The sequence below is a fragment of the Choloepus didactylus genome (genome assembly GCF_015220235.1).
Source record: "Choloepus didactylus isolate mChoDid1 chromosome 11 unlocalized genomic scaffold, mChoDid1.pri SUPER_11_unloc4, whole genome shotgun sequence".
Taxonomy (NCBI): domain Eukaryota; kingdom Metazoa; phylum Chordata; class Mammalia; order Pilosa; family Megalonychidae; genus Choloepus; species Choloepus didactylus.
The window spans coordinates 151,524-171,480 of NW_023637581.1; the positions used below are offsets into that span (position 1 = coordinate 151,524).

Sequence of the window (19,957 nt, forward strand, 5' to 3'; positions counted from 1 at the left end):
AAATGATTGGGAAGATGTTCAAACCCCATTCACAAGTGAGAGCCAGATTAGCTCAGCACCTCAGCATTCAGTCTTCTACTTCTTCTCATACAAGGTGAGGTAAGGGTTATCCACACAAATGCCTACAGGGACAGGCAGGGCATGTGAGTGAATGGTGATATGGAATGGTAGGACCCATGGAAAAATCAGTTTTGAATGTGTCATGGAGGAGCTGGAGTCCTCCAGGATGAAAGTAAAGGATACTAGACAGTATCTCAATGCTGTATGATGAAATAAAGATCTCCGGTGCTCTCCACCTCAGTTGCTCCAGCATCTGGGCTGTGTGGCTCTTTTTAAAGTACTCCAATGATCCAATTAAGACCCACCCTGAATGGGTGGGGCAACACCTCCATGGAAATTATCCCATGAAAGGTCTCACCCATAGGTGACTGAGTCACATCCCCATGGAAAAACTGAACCAATAGGTTCCAACCTAATCAACACTAATATGTCTGCCCCTACAAGACTGCACTAAAGAATATGGCTTTTTCTGAGGAACATAATATATACAAACCAGCACAGATGGCAACATCACCTTAATACCAAAGCTAAACAAAGAAACTAAAAGAAATGAAAATTACAGGCCAATCTCTCTCCTGAATATAGATGGAAAAATCCTCAACAAAATACTTGAAAATTAAATCAACTACACATTAAATTAATTATATACCATGCTCAAGAGGGCTTTATCCAGGTATGCAAGGGTGGTTCAACAGAAGAAAATCAATTAATGTAATATGCACATTAACAAATCAAAGGAGAAGAACCAAACGATCACCTTGATTGATGCAGAAAAGGCATCTGACAAAACCCAGCATCATTTCTAGATAAAAACACTTAGAAAAACAGGAATAAAGGAAACTTCCTCCACATTATAAAGGGCAGCATAAATGAAAATCCCACAGTTAACATCATACTCCATGATGAAATACTTCTGTTAAGATCAGGAAAAAGAAAAGGATCCCCACTGTCACTACTGTTATTCAACACTGTGATAGATGTTCCAGCTAGAGCAATTAGGCAAGTGTTCTGATTTGCCTAGCCTGCCATCACGCAAAATACCAGAAATGGATTGGCTTCTATAAAGCAGATTTCTTAGGTTACAAATTTACAGTTCTAAGGCCATAAAAGTGTCCCAACTGAGGCATCAACACGAGGATACCTTCACTGAAGAAAGGTCAATAGTGCCCGGAACAACTCTGTCAGCTGGGAAGACATGTGGCTGGTGACTGCTGGCCCTTGCTCCCCAGTTGCATTTCAAAACGGCTTTCACCAAAATGTCTCTGTCTCTCTTAGCTTCTCTCTCTCAGCTCCTATGCATCCTTTCTTGTTCTTCCAGGGCATTTCTCTCTAAGCATCTGGGGGTCCTCTCTTAGCTTCTCCAAGGCAAACTCTGGGCTTTATCTTTTAGCTCAGCATCTCCAAATGTCCCTCTGTCTGCATCTCCAAACACCTGGGTCTGTATCAGCTCCTCAGCTCTCTTAAGGACTCCAGTAAACTAATCAAAACCCACCTTGAATGGGCAGGGTCACACCTCTATGGAAATAATATAATCAAAAGGTCTCACCCACAGTTGAGTGGGTCACATATCCATGAAAACAAACTAATCAAAAGATCCCACCCATGAAGATGGCAGCCTAGAGAGGAGTGGAAGCTAGTCAGTCCTCTGGAGCAACTAATAAACAACCAGGAACAACTAGTAGATAATCTGGAATAACCGCTGGGGGAAAAATGTGACCGTACACTCATCATACACCAACCTGAATTGGGAAGAATGCCAGAAATCACAGCATTGAATCTGTAAGTAAAAACTGTGGATCCAAGCCGGGAGCGTCATCCCCTCCATGGCCCAAACTACAAAGCCTCATGGTGCTAGAGAGTAGCACTCTCCCAGGAAGTGAATATAGCTCAGTTGAGCTCCAGCTGGGGTTTTAATTAACAAACATGAACTGCTCAATACAAGCTACAAATCCCCAACAAGTACACAGAGGCTTTTGGTGATGACTGACCTTGAGAGCTGGAGGACCTCTCTGGAAGGGAGGGGAAGCCCAGAGGATAAGGTGCTGTCTCTGGCTGACAGTTGAAACTGAGGGGGGCTGCAGACTGAACCTGAAGGGGGGCTTCCTGTCCCCTTTTTGGCTCAGTGGAGAAAGCCTCAGCCATTTTCAATTCTAAGCTCTCAGACCCAGACACAGGTGGAGACAGGAGACTCAGAGACTATTCAAATGCAAATGACCTCTCCCTGGGGGTGTATCTTCCCTAAGAGGAAAGAGGTGGTACCAAGCTCTACTACCCACCTTTCATTCAGAACCAGACCCCAGAGCCTGGGGGAAAACAGTCACTTGCCACACCTCCTTACACCTGTACCTGGAGCTACAGCTGATAGGCACCACCTGCTGGGCAGAAAAGCACAGTGACTTGAGGCCTTGCAGGGTGTACCAATCTTCTAAGACACACCCTCAGGGAGACCTGATACTATTGCCTCCTTCCAAGACCCAAGCCTGTTCTGGTCTGGGAAAACCTGATACAGGTAACCAAGGAAACCAGATGCCTAGACAGCAGAAAATTACAACCTACACTAAGAAAAATGAAGCTATGGTCCAGTAAAAGGAGCAAACTTAAATTTCAACTGAGATACAGGAATTTAAACAACTGATGCTAAATCAATTCAAAAGCTTTAGGGAAGATATGGCAAAAGAGATGAAGCATATAATGAAAACACTGGGCATACATAAGGTAGAAACTGAAAGTTTGAAAAAACAACTAGAAGAATCTATGGAAATGAAAGGCACAACACAAGAGATGAAAGACACAAAGGAGACATACAACAACAGATCTCAAGGGGCAGAAGAATACACTCAGGAACTGGAGAACAAGGCAACTGAAAGCCTACACACAAAAGAAAAGATAAAGAAAAGAATGGAAAAATATGAGCAACATCTCTGGGAACTTAAGGACAAAATGAAATGCAGGAATGTACATGTCATGAGTATCCCAGAAGGAAAAGAGAAGGGAAAAGGGGCAGAAGCAGTAACAGAGGAAATAATCAATGAAAATTTCCCATTTCTTATGAAAGACATAAAATTATGGATCCAAGAAGTGCAGCATACCCCAAACAGAATAGATCTGAATAGGCCTATGCCAAGACACTTAATAATCAGATTACTAAACATCAAAGATAAAAAGAGAATCCTGAAAGCAGCAAGAGAAAAGCGATCCATCACATACAAAGGAGGCTTGATAAGACTATACAGATTTCTCAACAGAAACCATGGAGGCAAGAAGGAAGTGTGTGATATACTTAAGATACTTAAAGAGTCTCCTCCTGAATGCATCTTTGTTGCTCAGATGTGGCCCTCTCTCTCTAGCTAAGCCCACCTGGCAGGTGAAATCACTGCCCTCTCCTCTATGTGGGATCTGACACCCAGGAGAGTAAATCTCCCTGGCAACGTGGAGTATGACTCCTGGGGAGGAATCCAGACCCAGCACTGTGGGATGGAAAACATCTTGACAAAAGAAGGATGTGAAAGGAAATAAAATAAGCTTCAATGGCAGAGAGATTCCAAAAGGAGCCGAGAGGTCACTCTGGTGGGCACTCTTATGCATAATATAGACAACCCTCTTTAGGTCCTAATGAATTGGAATAGCTAGCAGCAAATACCTGAAACTATCAAACTACAACCCAGAACCCTTTAATCTTGAAGACGATTATAAAAATGTAGCTTATGATGGATGACAATGTGATTGGGAAAGCCATATGGACCACACTCCCCTTTGTCCAGTGTATAGAAGGATGAGTAGAAAAATGGGGGCAAAAAAAAAAAAGGCACCCAGTGTTCTTTTTTACTTTAATTGTTCTTTTTCACTTTAATTTTTATTCTTATTATATTTGTGTGGTGATGAAAATGTACAAAAATTAATTTTGGTGAATGCACAACTATATAATGGCACTGTGAACAACTGAATGTATGTGTTACATGACTGCATGCTGTGTGAATATATCTCAATAAAATGAATTTTAAAAAAGAAGATACTTAAAGAGAAAAACCACCAAGCAAGAATCCTATATCTGGGAGAACTGTCCTTCAAATATGAGGGAGAGCTTAAAATATTCTCTAACAAACAGAAAATGACAGTTCATGAAGAAGATACCTGCGCTACAGGAAACACTAAAGGGATTACTATAGACAGAAAAAGACAGGAATGAGAGGTTTGGAGCACAGTTTTGGGAGACAGTAGCACAGCAATTTAAGTACACTGAAGAAAGATGACTGTGAGTATGGCTGAAAGAGGAAAGTTAGGAGCATGTGAAACACCAGAAGGAAAGAGGAAAGATAAAGACTGGAACTGTATAACTCAATGAAACCTAGAGTGCTCAATGATTGTGATAAAAGGTACCAATGTGTTTTTACATGCAGTAGAACAAATGAACGTCAACATTGCAAGGTGTTAAAAATGGGGTGGGATTGGAAGGGAAATACAATCAATGCAAACTAGAGACTACAGTTAACACAAACATTGTATTATGCTTCCTTTAATGTAACAAAGGCAATATGCCAAAGCTAGATGCATATGTGAGGGGGATAAAAGGGAGGGGTATGGGACTCTTGGCATTCGTGATGTTGTCTCACTCTTTATTCTACTTTAGTTTAATGCTATCTTTCCTTTTGTTGCTTCCTGTCTGTCATGTTTTGTTTTGTTTTGTTTTTCTCTCTTTCTTTTTTCTTTTTCTCTTGTCTCTACCTTCTTTGACTCTTCCTCATCCTTTGTGGAAGAAAAGGAGTTGTCCTTATATAGATAGTGGCAATGGTGGTGAATACATAAATACGTGACCACACAGGGAACCATCGGTTGTTTACTTAGGACGGAATGTATGGTGTGTGAACAAAACCATCTTTAAAAAATGGGTTGATGAAGAAACCCTGAGGGTACTATATTGAGTGAAATAAGACAGACACATATGGACAAATATTGCAGGGTCTCACTGATATGAACTAATTATAATGTGTAAACTCATAGACATGAAATGTAAGCTATCAGGATATAGAATGAGCCTAAAAAATGGGGAGCAGTTGCTTATTATGAGCAGAATGTTCAATTGGGTGAACTTAAAAATGTTTGGAAATGGACAGAGGTGATGGTAGCATGTTTTGAGAATAACTAACAGCACTGAAGGTGTGTAAATGTAGTGGAAAGGGGAATCTCAGAGTCATGTATTGAAGGTTAAAAGATGGGAATGTATAAGATAGCAAATCTTGTGGTGGACAATGTCTGTGATTAACTGTACAAATATTATTAATCTCTCTCATGTACTAGAACAAACGTATGACACTATAACTAGATGTTAATAGTAGAGGGACATATAGGAAAAAATACATACTTATTGCAACTATATACTACAGTTAGCAGTATTTTAACATTCTTTCATCAACAGTAACAAATGTACTATACCAATACTATGAATCAATCATGGAGTGGGGGTGGTCAGGGGTATGGGAGGATTTGAGTTTCCTTTTTTGTGTGTGTCTTTATTTCTTTTCTGGAGTAATGAAAATGTTCTAATAATTGAAAAAAAAAATTGTGGTGATGGATGCACAGCTGTATGATGGTACCATGGGCAACTGATCGTACACTTTGGATATCTGGATAATTGTATGGTATGTGAACCACCTCAATTAAAAAAAAAAAGGGATCACCATCAGAAAAAAAAAAGTCCCACCCATAATAAGTCTGCATCCACAGGACTGGATTGAAAGAACATGGCATTTTGTTCAATAATAGATTCAAACCAGCACAGCAAGAAAATTAAATAAAAGGCATCTGAATCAGAAAAGAAAAAGTAAAACTTTCACTATATGCAGATTATATGATCCTATACCTAAAAAGGCTTGAATAATCTACAACAAAGCTACTAGAGCTAATAAGAGTTCAGTAAAGTGGTGAGTTACAAAATTAACACCCCAAAATTAGTAGTGTTTCTATACAATTGTAATGAGCGATGTGAAAAGGAAATCAGGAAAAAAAAAAAAAAAAAACCCATTGCAATAGCAACTAAACAATCAAGTACCTAGGAATAAACTTAACATGATGTAAAGGAACTATATTCAGAAAACTACAAAACAATGCTAAAAGAAATCAAAGAATATCTAAATATAAATGGAAGGACATTCCATGTTCATGGACTGGAAGACTAAATACTGTTAAGATGTCAATTCTACCCAAATTGATTCACAGATTGTGAGATTTACTTACTCAGAAAAACTGAAGGCAGGGACCTGAAAAACATTTGCGTACTAATGTTCATAGTGGCATAATTCACAATTGCCAAAAGACAGAAAAGACCCAAGGGTCCATCAACTGATGAATGGATAAACAAAATGTGGTCTCTACATATGATGGACTATTATTCAGCTGCAGCAAGAAATGAAGTCTTGATACATTAGACAACATGGATGAACCTTGAGGACATTATGTTGTGTGAAATAAGTCAGAAACAAACGGACGAATATTGTATGACCTCACCTATATGAACTTAATATCAGTAGCAAACTCATTGTGTTAATATCTAGAATACAGGTCACCAGAAGATAGAATGAGGACAGAGAATAGGGAGCTGATGCTTAATTTGCACAGAATTTGTAATAAGGTTGATTGGAAATATTTGGAAATGGATAGAGGTGATAGTAGCACATTATAGGGAATACAATTAAGAGCAATGATATATGTGTGATTATGGTTGAAAGGGAAAGCTTACGCTTGTGTATGTCACTTAGAAGGAAAGCTAGAGGATGAAACATGGGACTGTATATTGTAGTGAACCATCTTGTAGATGGAAGTGTGTTCAATGGTTCAAATATAAGAATGTTCTTCCATGAATTAGAACAAATGTACAATACTATTACAAGGTGTTAATAATAGGGTGGCATACGGGTAGGGACACAGCTAAAGCAAACTATGGACTGTAGTGAATAGTAATATATGAATGTTTTTCCATCCATTGCAAAACAAAAAGTCACAATGCTAAGTGAAAGGAACAAGACACAAAGTAGTACATAACGTTTGACTCCATTTATATAAAATGTAAACATAAATAAATTTAGAGATGGAAAAAAGTGTTTGCTCTGACAGAAGGGCTAGAGAAGAATGGAGGGAACAGAAGGATCGAGAAGTGACTGCTGATATGGGGTTTTTCTTATTGGAGTGGTGAAAATGTTTCAGAAGTGATTGCGCTAATGAAAGCAAAACTCTGAATATACTAAAAGACGTATACTTTAGAGAGATTGTATGGTACGTGGATTTGTCTCAGTAAAACTGCTTTTAAAAGAAAACAGGATTGTACAACACAAACAGTGAACCCTATTGTTAACAATGGACTATAGTTAGTATAGTTAGAAAATTTTTCTTTCATGAACTATAACAAATGTACAACACTACTGCAAGATGTTAATAATAGAGTGGTATATGGGAAAGTCTGTATGTCATGCATGATTTTTCTATTAACCTACAACATCTCTAATAAAAAAAAATGGAGTACAGTGATGCAGTGTCTTGGTAAAGGTGGATCAGACCGTGGCCATGAACTATACATAACTTTGCAGGACCAAGACTAGGGTGAGACAACTGAGACACTCATTTCAGGCACACAATTTAGCAGAAGCCAAAAACCAAAAACTCAGTAATCAAGGAAAAATAATATTTTAATGCAACACTTTTTAAAAATCAAAATTCATGCAAAAAACAACCCCACAATGAACAAAATATTTAAACTTAAAATAAGGACAGAATGTTAAAAAAATTTAGTTCAAAAGAAGGCATTCAGAAGAAACAAAAGAGACAAAATAGAAATCCCATTAAATGCTGGCAGAATAAAATGTAAATTTAACAGTAATTAAACACAAATATTCCACATAATCAATCAATATTGTGTAGTGGATTAAAAAAAAAGAATGGTTCATAAAAAATTATCCAAAACATACCCTTTGGTTGTCAGTAAAGGCAGAACATATATACTATGTGTACCTTAAAAAGGATAGCTTTTGTGCCACTATGTCAATATCAAATAAAAGAGACAAGGACCAAATACTAGAAACTGGGTGTCCCTTCATAAAGGTAAAATGATTTAAATTCCCAGGGAAATACAGCAATTTAAAACACGCACATGCCTAATAGCACGACTTTTGAAAAGTGACAGAAATACAATGTAATAGAAAAACCCAAATCCAAATTGGAGGTTGTGTACAACACTCTCAGCAATTGATAGAATGTACGGAGAAAATATCACAAAATACAGAGACCATTTGATCATCATGAGTTACAAATTTCACTCAATACACAACATATATAACAAGAGCAAAATACACCTCTGAAACTGTTAGGACTTAGCTGGGCAAAGTCTTAGAAAATCTGCTTGGGATGTGAATTAGTTTAAAGGATACATGTATTAATCCCTGAGATGTGAGAAAGCCTGCTCCATCCAGAAAGTGGGAGCAGAATGCACTGCAGGCAATTGCAGTGGACTGGACTGGAAAGGGTAGAGAACAAAGGAGCACTCAGGGTCTGAAGGCTACTCTTTATAAGTCCTAGGGTCCTCATTCTAAGGCCAGGGGATCCATCTAACAAGTTAAACCAGGGCTATGACATGATGAGATTCCTGCATATGAGAGTCCTTTAGGGCAGAATTCATTGAAGTAAGCCCTAGTGAATACACCCAGAGAAAATTCAGAAAATTTCAAATTTGAAAACGGAGAAAGAAGAAAGTAAAGTATTTGGAAATGGTTCAATAAAAAATGAAAATACTGATTATTATGGGAAAGAGGCACAGAAAATTCAAGGTTACAGAAACGCTAATTTTGCCACTCATATAGAGATATGCAAAATTAAATTAAGTGCTTTCAGATTTGGGATTGTTAATAGGAGAAATTTAGTGTTAATGAATACATTGGATTTATAAAGGCAGTCTTTGACTTGGCTCTTAACTATACTAACAATTTAAATTCTTGAGAAATTTCATCCTACATAGTTTGTTTTAAATTCAGCCTTATTGCGATGTATTCACATACCATATTATCATCCATAGCATACACAGCAGCATCATATAGTTGTGCATTCACCACCAATCAATTTTTGAACATTTTCCTTACTCCAAACAAAAAAATAATAAAAATAAGAATACCAATAAAAGTAAAAAAGAACACCCAAAGCATTCCATCCCCCCATCCCACCCTATTTTTCATTTAATTTTGCCCCCATTTTTCTACCCCTGTGTCCATACACTGGATAAAGGGATAAAAGCCACAAGGTTTTCACAATCACAGGGTCACACCTTCATCCTACACAGTTTTAAGCGGGTACTAAGTAAACTTCACCATTTTGTTTTGATTTTCAAAAACTGATTACTCTTAATGCAGGAATTTTCTTTGTGCAAACATCCTAATTCGGAACAGGCATATATAAATATATATTAAATATATTTCAAAAAATTTATTGATGTTTGCTTCCATTAAGCCGAGGAAAGTAGAACTATAATTTTTTGAGTGAAAAAGATATTTAAAATTAAAATTCGTTGGGAGTTTTAATACCCATACTAGTAAATTTTTCAACCTTTTTTTTTTCAACTGTGTTAGCGTTGCAGGACATATTAAATGTTAAAAAAGTTAATAGAAGCATGTACAGAAGGGCACCATTTTCCCTTTCCGCTCGGGCTGCAACATGGCTTATCTTACCCTATAGGAAGGTTCCAATATGTTCAGCACTGGATACGCTTTTTCTCTTTCCCTGGATCTAAGAATTGTCTTCAGGAACAATTCTGACTCACTAAAACACCCTGCCCTATGCCAGATTTTGAGCTGGCAACCCCTTCAGTAAATGGATACTTTGGTAAAACAAGTTCTTGCTAAAATATTCCATGAGAAAGTAAAGAATCATTCCCGTGGGATCAGTGAAGAAAATAAAGGTTCTGTGCTCGCTATTTAAGAAACTGCATCTCGCAGTAGCCGCTGCAAAGCTCCCTCCCCATCAGGCTGCAAACAGGAGGCTTTTTACTCACCGTGCGGTGTCTCTGACTTGCCCCGCGGCTGCAGGCGCCTCCGGGTGGGTCCCGGGGACGCTTCTGGGTCTGAGGCCGCAGAGTGGGCGCCCGAGGCCGCGGGCGCGCAGGGCGGGAAGCTTCGGGCTCCCTGGGTTCGGCGCACCCTCTCCCGGCCCTCGGGCGGACTCACCGGGACGGGGCTCAGACTCCTCAGAGCCAGTGGCGGAGCCCCGGGGACACGCACTCCTCAGCGCAGTCAACACTGAAGGTCCGGGGAGGACTCGGCCCCAGGAGGAGCGGGGTGGGCTCCTCTCCCCGCCCAGACTCCCCGGTGCACATCAGCCCTGGACCCGGGTAAGGCTCCCGACGCGTCACAACGGGCGCCTGTGGCCTCCCACGTGACTCCCGCAGAAGCCCCGCCCGCTCCGCGCCCTCCCCGCCCCCATCCCGCAGGCCCTCCGCCCTGTGCAGGCAGGAGATGTCTGCAGTTTGTTGCTGAATTTATTGGGGTCCAAGGAGGGTAGCCTGTCCAGGAGCTCACCGCCGGCTGGAAGAGGCGCTGGCCCAAGCCAGTGAGCCCAGTCCAGGAAGCGGAGAGCTGCAGGGGTCCCACAAGCCCAGCAGGGGGGCTACCTAAGCACTGGAGGTGGTTGAGGACCCCCCTCCATCTCCACCGTATGCACTTGGGAACCTGCCGCAAGAAATCCCTGCGCGTCACAATGGGCGCGGTACAGGTACAGAAGCTCTTTTGTTTTTCATTCCTGTGAATTTCTGTGGTAGGCTCCTACTATATGTGAACATTGCCTCATCCCTGGAAGTTAAAAAGTTTTCAAGGTCCTTCTTAATACAGTAACTTTGCAACTAAACTCTCTCCCAGTCCTTGGGCACACCCAGGCCCCTATACTTTAGACAGGCAGCTTTCCTCACTCTAATCACTCTATTCTTCCATTGTGTGTCACTTTCACATGGAAACCATCTCCTCCCTGCCCAGTTACCCCTTTTGTTCTTCAACTTTCCACTCAATTCCCACTTCTTCCTCCACCAAGCTTTACAGAACTATTCTCCCCTCCCTCACCTCCCTCTCTCCTTCATCACACTTAGTCCTTTTATTGCACACCTCAACCACTAACTAAATATTATTTTATATTGTTTAATTTTTTCCCAAGTAGATCGTGGTTCCTTAATGTCCAGGTCTGTCCCTTACATTTTTTTCAGTATCTCTCCCAACACCCAGCACAGTGTTGGAAATTAATGAGAAATTGACAGATATGCTGGTTACTTATTATCCTGTCATCATACCACATTGTCAATTGATACATTTGTCCTGTTTTTAGACTTTACGCTTTCTAAATGCAGATTTTAATTGGCTTGAAAATCACAAGCTATGCAGTCACTGGATATAACCCAAAGCTCAAACTGTCAGGCCTTATGACATGTATGTTTGTTCTCCAGAATGATTTTTTAAACTAGACAAGTATTTCAAAATTAGGAGATTCCACATAAAATCTGAATTCACAGATGCTCTTAGAAAACTGGAATACTCTGCTCACATTCCTACAGATCAGAAATTGTCTTGAACTGAGTAAAACCAGCTGCCTCCTGCAAACTGGGTGTGTGAGGCCCAATTTGCCACACTCGCCACCCTTCCTGCGGTGCCCCCAACACTGAGACTGAGTGCTAGGAGTCATTTATTATTGTGCTTTACTGGAGTTTTACATATAATAGGGAAATGACTGCAGGGGCCATCACCATCAAAGAAGAGAAATCAAAAGATTGTCAAAAAAGGCTACTTATTTAAATATATATATATACTAGAGAATAAATGCCTTTGTAAAGGCAAGGAATAACCTTGAGTGTTTAATATGAAAACCAAGCATGTCTATGCATTGTTTTTATGCCTGCCTGCCTCTTTCCCTCCTATTGGAGTCAATGAACACTCATATTGGTAACCACAGATCTAGTACATAAGGGAAGGACTGAACTGAGCATGGTGCATCAGTCACACAGGCTAAGTTATGCTGCAGTAAGGAACAACCTTAAAACAGCAAATGCTATTTCATGTCCTTCAAGGGTCAGCTCTGCCCTATGTGTCTTGACTCTGGGACTCAAGCTGACAGAGCAACCACCATCTCAAATAGTTAGTCATCATGCTAAGCAGAACACGAGCTCTGATGAGGTCTCACGTTGGCAACTAAGTGCTCCAGCCTGGAAGTGACACATAACACTTCCACTCACAACTCGCTGGCCAAAACACTTAGTCACATAGCCCCAATCCAACTACAAGGAGATACAGCCTGCTTTGTGTCTGAAGGGCAAGGATCTGGAAGTAAGTGATGACAGTCCTGATAGCTACTGTGAAGCCTGCAGTATGGCTACCTTCAGGAATGCTAACCCTGCCCCACACAGCATGGGATGCAGTGGTCACTTTTTTGATGTGCTGCTGTGATGATCAGCTGGATGGCTGGGTCCAGCAGAGCTTCTTTTCAAGCCTGTTCACAAAGAAAAGCCTTTCTTGGCTAGAGGCTAGGCCTGCCTATAATTGTGCCTAACAGTCTCTTCCTGAATGCCTCTTTGTTGCTCAGATGTGGCCCTCTTTCTCTAGCTAAGCCAATTTGGCAGTGAAATCACTGCCCTCCCCGCTATGTGGGATCTGACACACGGGGGGTAAATCTCCCTGGCAATGTGGAATATGATTCCCAGGGAAGAAGCTAAACCCACCATCCTGGGATGGAGAACATCTTCTTGACCAAAAGGGGGATGTGAAAGGAAATGAAATAAGCTTCAGGGGTAGAGAGATTACAAAAGGAGCCAAGAGGTCACTCTTGTGGGCACTCTTACGCACGATATAGATAACCCTTTTTAGGTTCTAATGAATTGTAACAGCTAGCAGCAAATACCTGAAGCTATCAAACTACAACCCAGAACCCATGAATCTTGAAGACGGTTGTATAAAAATGTAGCTTAACTGGGGTGACAATGTGATTGGGAAAGCCATATGGACCACACTCCCCTTTGTCCAGTGTATGGATGGATGAGTAGAAAAATGAGGAGGGGGCAAAAAAAGGCACCCGGTGTTCTTTTTTACTTTAATTGTTCTTTTCCACTTTAATTTTTATTCTTATTATTTTTGTGTATGTGGTAATGAAAATGCTCAAAAATCAATTTTGGTGATGAACGCACAACTATGTGATGGTATTGTGAACAACTGAATGCATGGTGTGTGAATATATCTCAATAAAAATGAATTTAAAAAAATACAAAGTACTTTTCTATTCCTATTGTTTCAAAAACATTTTAAAAGTTGGAAAGCATGGTCAATTCTGGCAACAGATTGTTTTGATGCCTACTGAATTGGTCTTCTGTTGGTTGGTTGTTGAATTCTGTTGAACTTAGAGCTTATACTTCCCAATGGGAATTTTTCTTTTTACCATTTCTTGTGCCATACAGGTCAGGTGTCAATATCCCAGTCATGTTTGCTTTGGAATAGTTTATGGTAATTATCCATTACATAAATATTTGAAAGAAATCACCTGGGCCCGTAGTTCATCCACTTTTGTAATTAAAAATTGTCTGTTAAATTAAAAAAAAGAAATCACTTCACCTCCATCAAATATTTCCACCTGTATCATCCTCTTTATGGAACCTATATGCAACTCAAAATTTTGATGAATAATGGGATACTTACACAATCTCAAAAATATCTCCCCACAAATAACTCATCAATTGCAAAAGGATTAATAATATCTTTTCTGTAAAGAAACTTCATGGATACCACCCTAGCTGAGACACGAGCGGCAATACCACCACCGAGACAAATGGACATCACAGGCCTCCTGGCAGGATGCCCTGGGGACACAAGTATCATTTCTGTGACATTCCTGCAAAAACTTATAACCTGAATTGATAATAAGCAAACAGCAGACAAACCCATACTAAGGGACATGCTACACAACATTTGGTCCATACTCTCACAAACTGCCAATACATGAATAACAAAGGGACCGAAGAACTGTTTTATAGTTAAACTAAAGAGACCCAACAGCTAAAACAATGCATAATTGTGGACTGGATCCTCCTCCAGGGAAAAACATCTATGAAAGATGCTGCTGGAATAATTGGCAAAATTTTCTGAATATGGGCTTTTGATTAGTTAATAGAATTGTATTAATGTTAAATTTCTGATTTAGATCATTGTACTGTGGTTAGGTCTAAGAATGTCCTTGTTCTTAGGAAACAAACCACAATTTAAAGGTAAAGGGGCACAATATATCCAACTTACTCCCAAATGTTTCAGGAAAAAAAGTGGATATATAAGGAGAGAGTGAATGGCAAAGCAAATGAAGCTAAATGTCAGAAATTGGTGAATCTGGGTAAAGTATATACAGAATTCTTTGCAACTTTTCAGTAAGTTTGAAATATACCCCAAAATTACACAAATATATAAAATAAACACACAATTCAAAATACATTCATAATCCAGAGCATCGACCTACAATCTAGTCTATTCCTCAGCTATTCCATGGCAGAAGTTACAGAAATAAAGGCTAATGTATCAACAGAAACAATCAGTAGATTCATTAATTTAGGGCCCTGTCAGCATTTCTATTAACTTAAACTATTTTTTCACCTGAATAAAACTCTTTAGACTTCCTTAAGTGTCCTGCCTATAACTTATATGTTTAATCTCTCAAAGTACAAATTCCATACTTTCCTCCAGGTGAGACCAACATTATTCTCCTGTGCTAACAAGTAGGCGAGGCTAATTTCTATAATCTAATGATAGAACTTTCTGTGTGTATAAATTTTTTTCTAATCTATACAGTTCCCTATCCTCTTCAAAATCCAATTTACATCTCTGGGATTTCAAATACCACAAGCTCTTGTTTTTGTCACATCAAATGAACTATTTCATTCCTTTGCGTCTTTAAAAAAAAGTTCAATAAATCTTTGCTCACTGCTAGCTTTACTATCTTGCTCCCAATATTTCTTTGGTCAAGCTTTTCTAACCGCTCTGGAATAATCCACAGGTAATTAGAATTTCTTACCTTCTTTAGACTAAAAGGAGCCAATTTATCACAAACTGTCATGGATTCTGATGGTAAATTACCAAGAGCCCAATTACTAACAAAGGCAAGGAATCTTCTTTCCAATTAAAGTGATTGATTTCTTAGCAGACCTAGTACACTTTTTAGTTATGCTCATTCCCATCAAATGTGAGAAAATTCTTCCTCATTTTACCTTCCTTCCAAAGAATAGGATACAACAAACACTAATCATACCGTGCTCATTTTCCTTCTGCCTTAGCAGCTACCACAAATACCAGACAATGGGTTAGCTTAAACAATGGGAATTTATTGGCTTACCGTTTCAGAAGCCAGAAGTCCAAATCGCAGCACTGGCCAGAAGACTCACTTGCTCCTGCGTCAGCAGCATTCTTGTCGGCAGCCATTTCAGGGGCTCCTTCGTTTGTCCTACGCAACGTGACGTCCTCTTCTTTCTCTTCCGGGCTCCCGTTGGCTTCTGGGCTCCGTTTACTTCCGGGTTTCTTGACTTCCGGCTTCTGGCTCCTCCCAGTGGCTTTCTGTCCTACGTGGGTATTTCTTCTGCTCAGAATGGCCTCCAGTGATTCTGATAAAGGTCCACCCTCATTCAGTGAGGTCACACCTTAATTAAAAATAACGTCCTCATGAGGTCCTATTTAGAATGGGTTCATCCCCCAGATTTGCAGATTAAGACATGACTAAGCTAGAGCAGAGAGCAACACCGTGGCTTCTCCCTTCCTCCTGCCCTCTGAATTCCTGCTGAGGCTTTCCGTGGGCTGACCCTGCCTGGAAGATAATCACCAGGGAAACCTGGGAATGGGGTTGCAGGGTCAGCCCCCTGAGACACAGCGCTGAGTAGTGGCAAGGCCAGGGTTGGCTCGTAAGCAAACGCCTGTGGCCAGCATGTCTCTTAAAGACACTGAATCAATAATAAATAATCTTTCAAAAGAGGAATCACCATACCCAGGTGGTTTCCCTAATGAATTCTACCACACAGTTAAGGAAGAAATGACACCAATTCTCCATGATCTTTTCTAGAAAAACAGAAACAGAGGGAATGCTTCCTAATTCATTCCATGTGACCAGCATTGCCCTATTCTGAAAATCATACAAAGAGTTTACAAGAAATGAAAACTGCAAAACAATATAATGCATGAACCTAGACAGAGAAATCCTCAACAAAATATTAGCAAATCATTTGCAACAATGTATAAAAATATTAAACAACATGACCAAGTGGGATTTATTCCAAGTATGCAAGACTGCTTCAACATTTGAAAATGAATCAATGTAATCCACCACAACAAAAGAATAAAAGAAGAAATATCATGTGATCAAACCAATGGAAAAAACAAATCTTGACAAAATCTAAACCCTTTCATGGTAAAAACTCACAGCAAACTAGGAATAGAGGAGAATTTCATCAATTTGATGAAGAACTTCTACAACAAGTGCTACAGCTAAAATCATTTTTAATGGTGAGAAACAGGATGCTTTCCCCTAAAATCAGGAACGAGGGACATCATACACAGACGTTCTAGCTAGTGCAATAAGACAAGAAAAGGAAATAAAGATGTACATTTTCTATATAGAAAAATCACAAAGTTTTTTTTTTGTTTTTGTTTTCCACAAAGAATCGATCAAAGAACTGAAATTATAAAGGTGTATAGAAAATCACAAGATCCAAGGTTCATATACAAAGATCTATTGATTTCTTACATATCAGCAATTTCTTAATTGGAAAAATAACAACATTTATAATAGCAATCCCGACACTGAAATACTTAGGTAGATAATCTAATAAAATATGTACAGGACTTACATGGAGAAGCACAATAAAAACTGATGAAATAAAACCAGAAGATCTAAATAAATGGAGATATATTGCTTAGTCACAGCTTGGAAGACTCAATATTGTTAATGCTTCCCAACTTGAACTATTTATTATACACAGTCCCAATCAAAATCCCAATGAATTAGCCTGTAGATATTGATAAATTAATTCTGAATTTCACTGGGAGAAGCAAAGGACCTAGAACAGCCAACTGAACAGAGAAGATGAATTTAGTTGATGACTCACACTAGACCATTTCAAGACTTACTATAAGTCCACAGTAATCAAAATAGTATAGTATTAAAAAAAGAAAAGTAAATAAAAGTGATAGTGTAGTATTGGCAAAAGAATAGATATACACAGATCAATAGAACAAAAAACACAACAGGCAGCCCAGAAATAGACCAACATAAATATAGTCAACTGACCTTTTTTCTTACCTTTACCAATAAGTTTTGTTTGTTTGTTTATTTATTTATTTATTTATTTATTTATTTTTATTGGGATTGTTCAGATACCATACAATTATCCAAAGATCCAAAGTGTACAATCAGTTGCCCCTGGTACCCTCATACAGCTGTGCATCCATCACCGCACTTAATTTTTGTTCAATTTTTAGGAACTTTTCATCACTCCAGACAAGAAATAAAGTGAAAGATGTGAAAAGGAAAAAAAAAAAAAAAAGAAAAAAAAAAGAAAAGGAAACTCAAATCCTCCCATATCTCTAACCAACCCCCCTCAATTGTTGACTCGTAGTGTTGGTATAGTACGTTTGCTACTGTTTGTGAAAGAATGTTGAAATACTACTAACTGTGGTATATAGTTTGCAATAGGTATATATTTCTTCCCTATATGCCCCTCTATTATTAACTTCTAGTTGTATTGTCATACATTTGTTCTGGTTCATGGAAGAGTTTTCTAATATTTGTACAGTTAATCATGGACATTGCCCACCACAGGATTCAGTTTTATACATTCCCATCTTTTGACCTCCAACTTTCCTTCTGGTGACATATATGACTCTGAGCATCCCCTTTCCACCTCATTCATTTGGCACTGTTACTTATTCTCACATCTTGCTACCAACACCTCTGTTCATTTCCAAACATGTAAGTTCATCCTAGTTGAACATCCTGCTCATACTAAGCAACCACTCCCCATTCTTAAGCCTCATCTTGTATCTTGGTACCTTATATTTCATGTCTATGAGTTTACATATTATAACTAGCTCTTATCAGTGAGACTGCAAAATTTGTCCTTATCTGTCTGGCTTATTTCACTCAGTATATTTTGCCATTGAGGTTTTGTCATCAACCCATTTTTTTTAAGATGGTTTTTTTCACACACCATACATTCCATCCTAAGTAAACGATTGATGGTTCTCTGTATGGTCACTTATTTATGTGTTCACCACCTTCACCACTATCTGTATAAGGGCATCTACATTTCTTCCACAAGGCAGGAGGGAGAGTCAAAGAAGGTAGAGAGGCAAAAGAAAGAGGAAAAAAATGACAGCTAGGAAGTAGCAAAAGGAAAAGTAACCTTAAATCAAAGTAGAGTAAAGAGTCAGACAACACCACCAATGTCAAGTGTCTAACATGCCTCCCCTATCCCCCCCTCTTATCTGCATTTACCTTGGTATATTGCCTTTGTAACATCAAAGGAAGCATAATACAATAATTCTGTTACTTACAGTTTCTAATTTACATTGATTGCATCCGTCCCCTAATGCCTCCCCATTTTTAACACCTTGCAAGGTTGACATTTGCTTGTTCTCCCCTGTAAAAGAACATATTTGTACATTTTATCACAATTGTTGAATACTCTAGATTTCACCAAGTTACACAGTCCCATTCTTTATCTTTCCTCCTTTCTTCTTGTCTCACATGCTCCCAACCTTCCTCTCTCAATCGTATTCATAGTTATCTTTGTTCAGTGTACTTACATTGCTGTGCTACCATCTCCCAAAATTGTTTTTGTTGCAAACCATGCACTCGTGTCTTCTCCTATCACTCTGTATTGCTCCCTTTAGTATTTCCTGTATGGCGGGTGTCTTGTTCACAAAGTCTCTTATTGTCTGTTTGTCAGAAAATATTTTGAGCTCTCCCACATATTTAAAGGACAGCTTTGCTGGATACAGGATTCTTGGTTGGTGATTTTCCTCTTTCAGTATCTTAAATATATCACACCACTTCCTTCTTGCCTCCATGGTTTCTGCTGAGAGATCTGCACATAGTCTTATTAAGCTTCCTTTGTATGCGATGGATTGCTTTTCTCTTGCTGCTTTCAGGATTCTCTCTTTGTCTTTGACATTTGATAATCTGATTATTAAGTGTCCTGGCATAGGCCTATTCAGATCTCTTCTGTTTGGAGTACGCTGCACTTCTTGGATCTGTAATTTTATGTCTTTCATAAGAGGTGGGAAATTTTCATTGATTATTTCCTCTATTATTGCCTCTGCCCCTTTTCCCTTCTCTTCTCCTTCTGGGACACCAATGATAGGTACATTCTTGTACTTTGTTTCATCTTTAAGTTCCCAGAGACTTTGCTCATATTTTTTCATTCTTTTCTCCATCTGCTCCTTTGGGTGTAGGCTTTCAGGTGTTTTGTTCTCCAGCTCTTGAGTGTTTTCTTCTGCCTCTTGAGATCTGCTGTTGTATGTTTCCATTGTGTCTTTCATCTCTTGTGTTGTGCCTTTCATTTCCATAGTTTCTACTAGTTGTTTTTCTGAACTTTCAATTTCTGTCTTATGTATGCCCACTGTTTTCTTTACAGTCTCTATCTCTTTTGTGAAATAGTCCCTAAACTTTTTGAATTGATTAGCATTAGCTGTTTAAAATCCTGTATCTCAGTTGAAGTGTACGTTTGCTCCTTTGACTGGTCCATAGCTTCATTTTTCTTAGTGTAGGTTGTAGTTTTCTGTTGTCTAGGCTTCTGAGCTCCTAGGCCACCCCAGTCAGGTTTTCCCAGATAACAGGCTCAGGTCACAGAAGGAGGAAATATTCAGTATCTGGT

At 39.1% G+C, this 19,957-nt stretch overlaps 1 long non-coding RNA gene across 1 annotated transcript in view; it reads right to left on the bottom strand.

The window, feature by feature from the left end:
* LOC119524715 overlaps positions 1 to 18,684 on the bottom strand; it is an 86,689-nt gene extending 68,005 nt beyond the window's left edge. The window contains exons 1-2 of the long non-coding RNA XR_005214870.1: positions 18,636 to 18,684; positions 15,430 to 15,730 (exon numbers count right to left, since the gene is read on the bottom strand). This is a non-coding gene — a long non-coding RNA (uncharacterized LOC119524715). The remainder of the gene's footprint in view (positions 1 to 15,429; positions 15,731 to 18,635) is intronic.
* Between the last annotated feature and the right edge of the window lie 1,273 nt (positions 18,685 to 19,957).